The sequence below is a fragment of the Sciurus vulgaris genome, assembly GCF_902686455.1.
Source record: "Sciurus vulgaris genome assembly, contig: HiC_scaffold_139_arrow_ctg1, whole genome shotgun sequence".
Lineage (NCBI taxonomy): Eukaryota > Metazoa > Chordata > Mammalia > Rodentia > Sciuridae > Sciurus > Sciurus vulgaris.
Genome location: NW_027632914.1, coordinates 1,198,160 through 1,208,798, shown reverse-complemented (window position 1 = coordinate 1,208,798; position 10,639 = coordinate 1,198,160). Strand labels below are relative to the sequence as shown.

At 41.7% G+C, this 10,639-nt stretch overlaps 1 pseudogene across 1 annotated transcript; it reads right to left on the bottom strand.

The window, feature by feature from the left end:
• Positions 1-323: 323 nt before the first annotated feature.
• LOC306652197 (uncharacterized protein C14orf28 homolog) lies at positions 324-1,953 on the bottom strand (annotated as a pseudogene). Its single transcript has 2 exons — positions 1,948-1,953; positions 324-1,242 (listed from the first exon to the last, which is right to left on the bottom strand). The product of its transcript is annotated as an uncharacterized protein C14orf28 homolog (transcript).
• Positions 1,954-10,639: the final 8,686 nt, after the last annotated feature.

Below are 10,639 nucleotides of genomic sequence, written 5' to 3'. Positions count from 1 at the left end.
TTTTGAGGGTTAATGTGACCATTATTTTGCACAGTGACTATATTCATTTACTTATTTTATTGAGTGCCTATTTATGTTGGCAATAGTACTTGATACTCAAGATACAGAAGAAGGATGTGGCAGGGTTCCTGGCCTCAAGGTCTCAGAGAGTAAAGAAGGAGATGTGTTTACACAAATACTACAGTTCATGGAAGCACTGCTGATGGAGATGAGGTGCAGTCAGACACCAAGGATACTCACCTCTACATCCACGGTAGAGAATCATGGTCAAGAACAGGTTCACAGAAGAAAAAAAAGAATTACAAATCTTTTTTTTTTTTTTTTTAACTCTGGGGTGTACTTAACAAAATTAAATTCACATTTCTGAGGCCATCATAGTGCACCCAATGTCCATCAATCTGGAAAGCTGCAGAATAATGATGTTCTTCTTTATTAAATAACATGGCACCTTCCAACAAATACTTGTAATCAGAAAAATCCAAATAATATGGTACATATGCCAGATCTTCAGATTTCCAATGCTGCATGTTTAGGACAACAAAAGGGGGAGCTCCATGGCAGAAAACTCGCTGGGAAAATTCTCTCAAACCACCACAGCCACGCTCTTCACATAGTCCAATCTTAGAACAGAATAACTCATCCACAGCCAGTGTGTCAAGTTTCCATGTGGAATTTCTTGAGAAGGATTTATATTAATTGTGTGCTGTTGGTCTTCCTGTACTTGAGTTGGGCATCGCCAGTTGGAACAGTAACTCTCTTGAATGGTAGACATGAGATTTTCAAGATTTTTTGTAAAGTTATCATGCTCATTCCCCCCCCAAAATCAATTATTAATGAAGCTTTATGAACTTCAGATTTGTATTGCTGTTTTTCCATGTTGTCCCAAATCCAAAGTAGCTTCACAGTTGTAAAACTATAGGTGTCCATTAAATAAAGAAAACAGACTACAAACTCTCTACCAAAATGAAGAGAGAGTTCCCTAGGAAAATTTTCATTTTCATTAAGAATGACATATAATAACATCAAGAATCCATCTATGGTGCAGGTGTTTTTCAGTCTTATTTCAACATAGAGTGGTGTACAGGACACTGCTTTGTGGCCAGCTTTGAGAGTAAAATCACCTCCCCAAGGAAGAACAGACCTCCAAAATAATCCATCTTGGTTATAGTTATTTTTAATTGATGCTTTGATTTCTTCAAACAGTTCTTCATACTCCCCGGGGACCGAAAACTGCTGGTGCCACTGCACCCATCACTGCCGCCACTTGCTCATGTAAAGCCCAGGCTGCCACTGTGCCACTGTCTCATCTACTAGCACAGAGGGTTGATTCGGCCTCCCCCGACGTGAGTGCTGGGTGGCCTTCATTGCATCCACCGCGGTGGGAGCCACAGCAGCTCCAGCCCCCAGACCAGTTCCAACAGGACCCAAGGAGCCAGGACCATGGGAAGCAGGACACGTCACTTCCTATTACACCTCCACCCCCCCCTTCCACTGACTCCAGTGTCCCGAATTACAAGTCTTATAAGAAGAAAATTATCTGAAAAAGAAAGAAAAAAGAGTATTAGCATCAGAGAGGCAGCCTGGGCAAAGGAGGTGACATGGAGCATGTGTGTTGGGAGGTTTGAGTAAAAATAGGGAAGTAAAAGAAATGAAATTAGGCAGGCAGAAAAGTGCAACTGACAATATTAACTTTACCAGATATCGTTGGAAGATGAAGCAAAAGGCAACATGATCATATTTGCCTTTGATAAGGTTCTTTGTTATGTCAGTTTGGAGGAGGATGCATTATATGAGAGCAAAACAACATAGGAAAGTAAAAGCATGCAATTGAAAGACTATTTTAATGTTCATGCCACAGATGACAAGGACTCAAACAGTAGTGGTAGAAGGGAACACACTGATTAGAAAAGTATGTAAGAAGTGAATTCCAAAAGATGTAGTGGCCACCTGCATGTCTAGAAGTGAAGGAGACATTCCTTAGTAACAAATATATTTCCTAGCAGTTACCAGAGTTCACGGTGTACACCACCCCCTCCAAGTCCCCACTGGTGATCAAAGAAAATTTTATATCAGCAGATACCAGATGGGGATCCTTTCCTTTTCTATTTAAATACCCCAAACTAAAGTTGTCCATTAGCTGAAAAATTATGCTCAGGAACTAATGGTGAAGCCAGAGGATCAAGGTCTAAATCTCTAGATCAGTGCTTCTCAAGTTTAATGTGCATACAAAATCATCTGGAGAGCTTGTTAAAATCAGATTCTGATGAGGTAGGTCTGAGTCTCTGAAGTGTGGAATTCTGTGAGTTAAACCAACTCCCAGGTGATGCAGCTACACTTACTCATGATTTGAATAGCAAGGCTATAGATTGTTTTACAAAGAGGAAAATAAAACTTATTAGTACAATAAAAGGACCACAACCAGGTTGGAGCAATGGAAGAAATCAATACAAGTCTCAAATTAGGCTGCTACTGCTGTAAATCTTTCAGATCTTGCTTTCAGATTGTGTTTGGGTGTGACCTCATGGGATTGGTGTCTGTCCCAAGAAGAGAGCTGGTGAAGTCATATATGCTCTCAGCCAATAAGGTTGGCAAGGCATCCATGAAGAGCCACACTGCCCTGGCATGTCTCACTGAGTAATCAAACCTTGTCTCAAATTTTTTTTTTTTTTTTATTGTAAACAAATGGGATACATGTTGTTTCTGTTTGTACATGGCGTAAAGGCATACCATTTGTGTAATCATAAATTTACATAGAGCAATGTTGTTTGATTCATTCTGTTATTTTTTTCCCTTCCCCCCACCCCTCCCACCCCTCTTTACCCTCTATACAGTAGTTCCTTCCTCCATGCTTGCCCCCCTCCCTAACCCTAACTCTAACCCTTCCCTCCCCCCCATTATGTGTCAACCTCCACTTATTAGCGATATCATTCGTCCTTTGGCTTTTTGAGATTGGCTTATCTCACTTAGCATGATATTCTCCAATTTCATCCATTTGCCTGCAAATGTCATAATTTTATCATTCTTTATGGCTGAGTAATATTCCATAGTATATATATACCACAGTTTCTTATCCACTCATCAATTGAAGGGCATCTAGGTTGGTTCCACAGTCTGGCTATTGTGAATTGAGCAGCTATGAACATTGATGTGGCTGTATTTCTGTAGTATGCAGATTTTAAGTCCTTTGGGTATAGGCCAAGGAGTGGGATAGCTGGGTCAAATGGTGGTTCCATTCCAAGTTTTCTAAGGAATCTCCACACTGCTTTCCATAGTGGCTGCACTAATTTGCAGCCCCACCAGCAGTGTATGAGTGTACCTTTCTCCCCACATCCTCGCCAACACCTGTTGTTGCTCGTATTTTTGATAATCGCCATTCTAATTGGGGTGAGATGGAACCTTAGGGTGGTTTTGATTTGCATTTCTCTTATTACTAGAGATGTTGAACATTTTTCCATATGTTTGTTGATTGCTTGTAGATCTTCTTCTGTGAAGTGTCTATTCATTTCCTTAGCCCATTTGTTGACTGGACTGTTTGAATTCTTGGAGTAGAGTTTTTTGAGTTCTTTATAGATTCTGGAGATTAGTGCTCTATCTGAAGTATGATTGGCAAAGATATTCTCCCACTCTGTAGGCTCTTTCTTCGCATTGCTGATAGTTTCCTTTGCTGAGAGAAAGCTTTTTAGTTTGAATCTATCCCAGTGGTTGATTCTCGCTTTTATTTCTTGTGCTATGGGAGTCCTGTTAAGGAAGTCTGGTCCTAGACCAACAAGATGAAGATTTGGACCTACTTTTTCTTCTATAATCTGCAGGGTCTCTGGTCTGATTCCGAGGTCCTTAATCCATTTTGAGTTTAGTTTCGTGCATGGTGAGAGATATGGGTTTAGTTTCATTCTGTTGCATATGGATTTCCAATTCTCCCAGCACCATTTGTTGAAGAGGCTATCTTTTCTCCATTGCATATTTTTGGCCCCTTTGTCTAGTATGAGAAAATTGTATTTATTTGGGTTTGTATCCGTGTCCTCTATTCTGTACCATTGATCTACCTTTCTATTTTGGTACCAATACCATGCCGTTTTTGTTACTATTGCTTTGTAGTAGAGTTGAAGATCTGGTATTGCAATACCCCCTGTTTCACTCTTCCTGCTAAGGATTGCTTTAGCTATTCTGGGTTTCTTATTCTTCCAGATGAATTTCATAATTGCCTGCTCTATTTCTGTAAGGTACGTCATTGGGATTTTAATTGGAATTGCATTGAATTTGTATAGCACTTTAGGTAGTATGGCCATTTTGACAATATTAATTCTTCCTATCCAAGAACATGGAAGATCTTTCCATCTTCTAAGGTGTTCTTTAATTTCTTTCTTTAGTGTTGTATAGTTCTCATTGTAGAGGTCTTTCACCTCTTTTGTGAGATTGATTCCCAAGTATTTTATTTTTTTCGAGGCTATTGTGAATGGGGTAGTTTTCCTAATTTCTCTTTCTGAAGATTCATCACTTATGTATAAAAATGCGTTGGATTTATGGGCATTGATCTTGTAACCTGCTACTTTACTGAAATCACTTATGAGTTCTAAGAGTTTTCTGGTGGAATTTCCAGGTTCCTCTAAATATATAATCATGTCATCAGCGAACAGGGATAGTTTGAGTTCTTCTTTTCCAATTCGTATCCCTTTAATTTCTTTGGTTTGTCTAATTGCTCTGGCCAGAGTCTCAAGAACGATGTTGAATAGAAGTGGTGAAAGAGGGCATCCCTGCCTTGTTCCAGTTTTTAGGGGGAATGCTTTCAGTTTTTCACCATTTAGAATGATATTAGCCATGGGCTTAGCATAAATGGCCTTTACAATATTAAGGAATGTTCCCACTATCCCTATTTTTTCTAGTGTTTTGAGCATGAAGGGGTGCTGTATTTTATCAAATGCTTTTTCTGCATCTATTGAAATAATCATGTGATTCTTGACTTTAAGTCTATTAATATGGTGAATTACGTTTATTGATTTCCTGATGTTGAACCAACCTTGCATCCCTGGGATGAAACCCACTTGATCATGGTGCACTATCTTTTTAATATGTTTTTGTATGCGATTTGCTAAAATTTTGTTGAGAATTTTTGCGTCGATGTTCATTAAGGATATTGGTCTGAAATTTTCTTTCCTTGATGAGTCTCTGTCTGTTTTAGGTATCAGTGTGATATTGGCTTCATAGAATGAGTTTGGGAGGGTTCCCTCCTCTTCTATTTTATGGAATACTTTGAGAAGTATTGGAATGAGCTCTTCCTAAAAGGTTTTGTAGAACTCGGCTGAGAACCCATCTGGTCCCGGACTTTTCTTAGTTGGTAGGCTTTTGATGACTTCTTCTATTTCAGTACTTGAAATTGGTCTATTTAAATTGTTTATGTCCTCCTCATTCAGTTTAGGCAATTCATATGTCTCTAGAAACCTGTTGATGTCTTCGAAATTTTCTATTTTGTTGGAGTATAGATTTTCAAAATAGCTTCTAATTATGTTTTGTATTTCCATCCTGTCTGTTGTGATATTTCCTTGTTCATTCCGAATTTTAGTGATTTGGGTTTTCTCTCGTCTTCTCTTTGTTAGTGTGGCTAAAGGTTTATCAATTTTGTTTATTTTTTCGAAGAACCAACTATTTATTTTGTCAATTTTTTGTATTGTTTCTTTTGTTTCAATTTCATTGATTTCAGCTCTGAGTTTAACTATTTCCTGTCTTCTACTACTTTTGTTGCTGTTCTGTTCTTCTTTTTCTAAGGCTTTGAGCTGTAGTGTTAGGTTGTTTATTTGTTGAGTTTTACTTCTTTTATTAAATGCGCTCCATGAAATAAATTTCCCTCTAAGTACTGCTTTCATAGTGTCCCAGAGGTTTTGATATGATGTTTCTTTGTTCTCATTTACCTCTAAGAATTTTTTAATTTCCTTCCTAATATCTTCTGTTGTCCATTCATCATATAATAGCATATTGTTTAATCTCCAGATGTTGGAATAGTTTCTGTGTTTTACTCTTTCATTTATTTCTAACTTCAATCCATTATGATCTGATAGAATACATGCTAGTGTCTCTATCTTCTTGTATTTGCTAACATTAGCTTTGTGGCATAATATATGGTCTATTTTAGAGAAGGATCCATGTGCTGCTGAGAAGAAAGTGTATTCGCTCTTGGTTGGATGGAATATTCTATAAATGTCCGTTAAGTCTAAATTATTGATTGTGTTGTTGAGATCTATGGTTTCTTTGCTCAATTTTTGTCTGGAAGATCTGTCCAGTGGTGAGAGCGCCGTGTTAAAATCACCTAGTATTATTGTGTTGTGGTCTATTTGGTTTCTGAAATTGAGAAGGATTTGTTTGACATACATAGATGAGCCACTGTTTGGGGCATAGATGTTTATGATTGTTATATCTTGCTGATTTATCCTTCCCTTAAGCAGTATGAAATGACCTTCTTTATCCCTTCTGACTAACTTTGGCTTGAAGTCCACATTATCGGAAATGAGGATGGATACTCCAGCTTTTTTGCTGAGTCCATGTGCATGGTATGTTTTTCCCCATCCTTTCACCTTTAATCTATGGGTATCTTTTTCTATGAGGTGAGTCTCTTGCAGGCAACATATTGTTGGATCTTTCTTTTTAATCCAGTCTGCCAGTCTATGTCTTTTGATTGATGAATTCAGGCCATTAACATTCAGGGTTATTATAGAGAAATGATTTGGTTTCCCGGTCATTTGGTTCATTTTTAAAATTTTGTTTATTTGTTTGACGCAACTTGTTTCCTCCTTTATTTGACAATTCCTTTAGGATAATTCCTCCCTTTGCTGATTTGCTTCTTTGTTTTTCATCTCTTCCTCATGGAATATTTTGTTGAGAATGTTCTGTAATGCTGGCTTTCTTTTTGTAAATTCTTTTAGCTTTTGTTTATCATGGAAGGATTTTATTTCATCGTCAAATTTGAAGGTAAGTTTTGCTGGGTATAAGATTCTTGGTTGGCATCCATTTTCTTTCAGGGCTTGAAAAATGTTGTTCCAGGACCTTCTAGCTTTTAGGGTCTGGATTGAAAATCTGCTGATATGCGTATTGGTTTCCCCCTGAATGTAATTTGGTTCTTTTCTCTCACAGCCTTTAAAATTCTGTCTTTATTTTGTATGTTAGGTATTTTCATTATAATGTGCCTTGGTGTGGGTCTGTTGTAATTTTGTGTATTTGGAGTCCTGTAAGCCTCTTGAACTTGATTTTCCATTTCATTCTTCAGATTTGGGAAATTTTCTGATATTATTTCATTGAATAGGTTGTTCATTCCTTTGGCTTGTTTCTCTAGGCCTTCCTCAATCCCAATAATTCTTAAATTTGGCCTTTTCATGATATCCCATAGTTCTTGTAGATTCTGTTCATGATTTCTTACCATCTTCTCTGTTTGTTCAGCTTTGTTTTCAAGGTTAAATATTTTGTCTTCAATGTCTGAGGTTCTGTCTTCCAGGTGTTCTATCCTATTGGATATGCTTTCTATGGAGTTCTTAATTTGGTTTATTGTTTCCTTCATGTCAAGGATTTCTGTTTGTTTTTTTTTCAATATCTCTAACTCTTTATTGAAATGATCTTTTGCTTCCTGTATTTGCTCTTTTAACTGTCGATTGGTGCGATCAATCAATGCTTGCATTTGCTCTTTCATCTCATCATTCAATGCTTGCATTTGCTCTTTCATCTCCTCGTTTGCTTCTCTGATCATTTTAATTATGTACATTCTGAACTCCTTTTCTGTCATTTCTTCTGCCATGCTGTCATTGGGTTTTATTGATGTAACATCTAGATTTGTTTGCAGCATTTTCTTTCCTTGTTTTCTCATGTTGTTCAGATATCAGTGGACCGCTGAGATATTGCAGATTTCCTCTGTTGATTTACAATGACCCTGAAGATTTCTATATATATCCCCTCTTAGCCTTCAGTAGGCTGAAGTCCTGGAGGAGGTTGATAATGCGGTGCTCCACAAGGAAGCTGCCTCTCTAGGAGTGGTGGCCTTCAGGTGGGGTATATTCCCTGCTAGTGGGCAGAGGTGCCTCCACTTGTTGACCAATGGTCATCCAAAGGGGACCTAGGCTGTGGGCTGAGGCAAGGCCTGTTTGGGCCTGAGTCTCTGGTTTTACCGTCCTTGTGGGAAACCTCACCAGGCAGGGAAGACTCACCCGGTGGGGAGGTCTCGCTGGTCAGTTTCCTCCTAGAGGTTCCCCTCAATTTACAGCTACTGCCTGGGCTGGGCTGCCTTCCTCTGCAAAGTTTCCAGGGGCCCGGCCCTACCTCCTGGGCCTGGGAGCCTCACCCTTCGCAGATGAATCTCCTTAGGCTGCCCCTCCTCAGAGAATTTGCCGATAGGCCTGGAACCTTCGCTCCGCCCTAAGCCTGTCTCTGTGCGGCTCTTCCACCCAGAAGCCTCCTAGATCCTGGGACCCTGTTCTGCACCTAATCGCCTGGCTGCGTGGCCCCTCCTCTGAGCAGCCACCTGTGGCCCCGAACAATCGCTCTGAGTCTCAGAGACCCGCCACAGGCCTCTTCCTCCAGGCAGCCGCCCAGTATGCCGGTGCGGTCACTAGGAGTCCAAGAAACTCACTTCGTGCCTCCTCCTCCCACCAACCACCCGTAGCCCGGGGCAATCAATCACTCGGAGTCGAAGTGACCCTGCCCGTTCCTCCTCCTTCTCCAGATAACCCCCCGGGTGTTCAGGAGCAGTCCCTCTGAGTGGCTCTGAATCCACGTGACCCGCTGCACGGGTCCTCTGGGCAACCGCCCGGAGCTCTGGTGTGGCCCCTCAAGACCAAGCGTCCCACCACGCTTCTCCTCCAGGCAGCCCCCTGTGTTCAGGAGCTGTCACTTTAAGACCAAACAACTCACCACTCGCCTTCTCCTCTGAGCAGCCGCCTGGAGCGCTAATGCAGTCACTGCGAGTCCAAAGGACCCGCCGCGCTCCTTCTCCTCCTTCTCCTACTCCTCCGGGCAGGCCCCGGGGTTCAGAAGTGGTCAGGGTCCAAACAGCTCGCCACGCAGCCCCTTCTCTGGCAACCGCCTGTAGCTCCCGCGTAGTCACCCGAATCCAAGCGGCCGCTCCTCTTCCTCCTCGTCCTCAGGGCAGGCCCCGGGGTTCAGAAGCGTCGTTCTGATTCCAAACAGCTCGCCGCGCGGCTTCTCCTCTGGCAACCGCCTGCAGCTCTGGCGCAGTCTCTCCGAATCCAAGTGGCCACGCTCCTCTCCTCCTCCTCAGGGCAGGCCCCGGTGTCCTGAGTCCACACAGTTCTCCCCGCCACTCCTCCCCCGGGCAGCCGCCGGAGCCCCGGTGGCTGCTCCGAGTCCCAGCGCTGTGCCGAGCTGCCTCCTCTATGGCGCTCCAGCGGGGGGAGGGGCGTCTCGCCGGCAGTTCTACTTCACAAAGTTTCCTGCGTTCCGGGACCCCCGTCCCATCCGGGATGCCCCCCCAGGGGGTGAGAGTCACCCGGCTACTTTGAGTTGGTCCCAAGCGTCTCAATATCTCCTCTCTTGAATCCTGAGTTCTGGAGCAACACGTAATGCAGCCACCCTCTAGGCCGCCATCTTGAAAACCCCCTTGTCTCAAATTTGAAAACAACTCCTTTCCACTGGTTTGCAAGCCACTGCACCTAGCCAAAATGGTACAGAGTAGATTTTGTTCAAATTGCTTAGGGATGAGAACTATCTGGAGCTAAGTTTTACAAAAAGCCATCTCTAGCAATTGCAATATTTATGTACCTATCACCAGAGACAAACAAGTCTGAAAATTTATAAACTGGCTCCTTCTTACCTTATGAGTCAGCACCCATCCACATTTGGCCTCTCTACTGCCTGACCGTGTGGCACTTAAGTTATGGTTTGTTTAGATGCATCAGCTCTTTCATTACAAGAACATAATGCTAAGTACCAGGAAGAGAGGCTGTATTTGGCACTGCATTGCAGGAGACTGGCATTGACAAATGTCCTTGGGTGGCACAGACTCAACCTGGCCTCCTCTGGTCGCCTGAAATAGAAAAGTTTTATGTAAGGAGACCATAGTAGGCTCTGAAATTGAGAGGAGTCTGGTATGAGTAAAAGTGCTATCTTGGAAATCAGGAAGATAGTTCCAGCTTGGCAATACCTGGTTATATGATTTTGGACAAGCCATCTTGTTGTTCTTGGTCTCAGTTTCTCTCTTTGAGAAATGAGGATATCAGCTCTGTCAGTAGTCTTCAAACTATTCTCTGCAGAGCACTACAGTTTTCATGGAGATACCAAGAGGAGCAGGAAGGACTTACCCAGTGTCTTTCCAACCCTGAATCACATAGTTGGTATGTCTCAAATGTACATGTTTATTTCTGTCATGGTAACCCTTTTCCAGTCTGCAGAAGTGTTCCCATTTGTGAAATAATTGATTTAGGCTTTGGAATTTCCCTAAGACTCCTTTCTATATTCAGCACTAATAAAATGATTCAGGACAAGAAACTTCCCCAGCAGAAAGGTAACTCCAGTGCTGCCCTCAGGAACCTTAGGATCATACATCATATACATGGAAATACTGGGAAGAAAGCTTATTAACTGAATGAATGTGATAGCATCTACCATATCATCTTAAGAAAACAAATTTCTGAAAAGGCAGCTGCAAGAC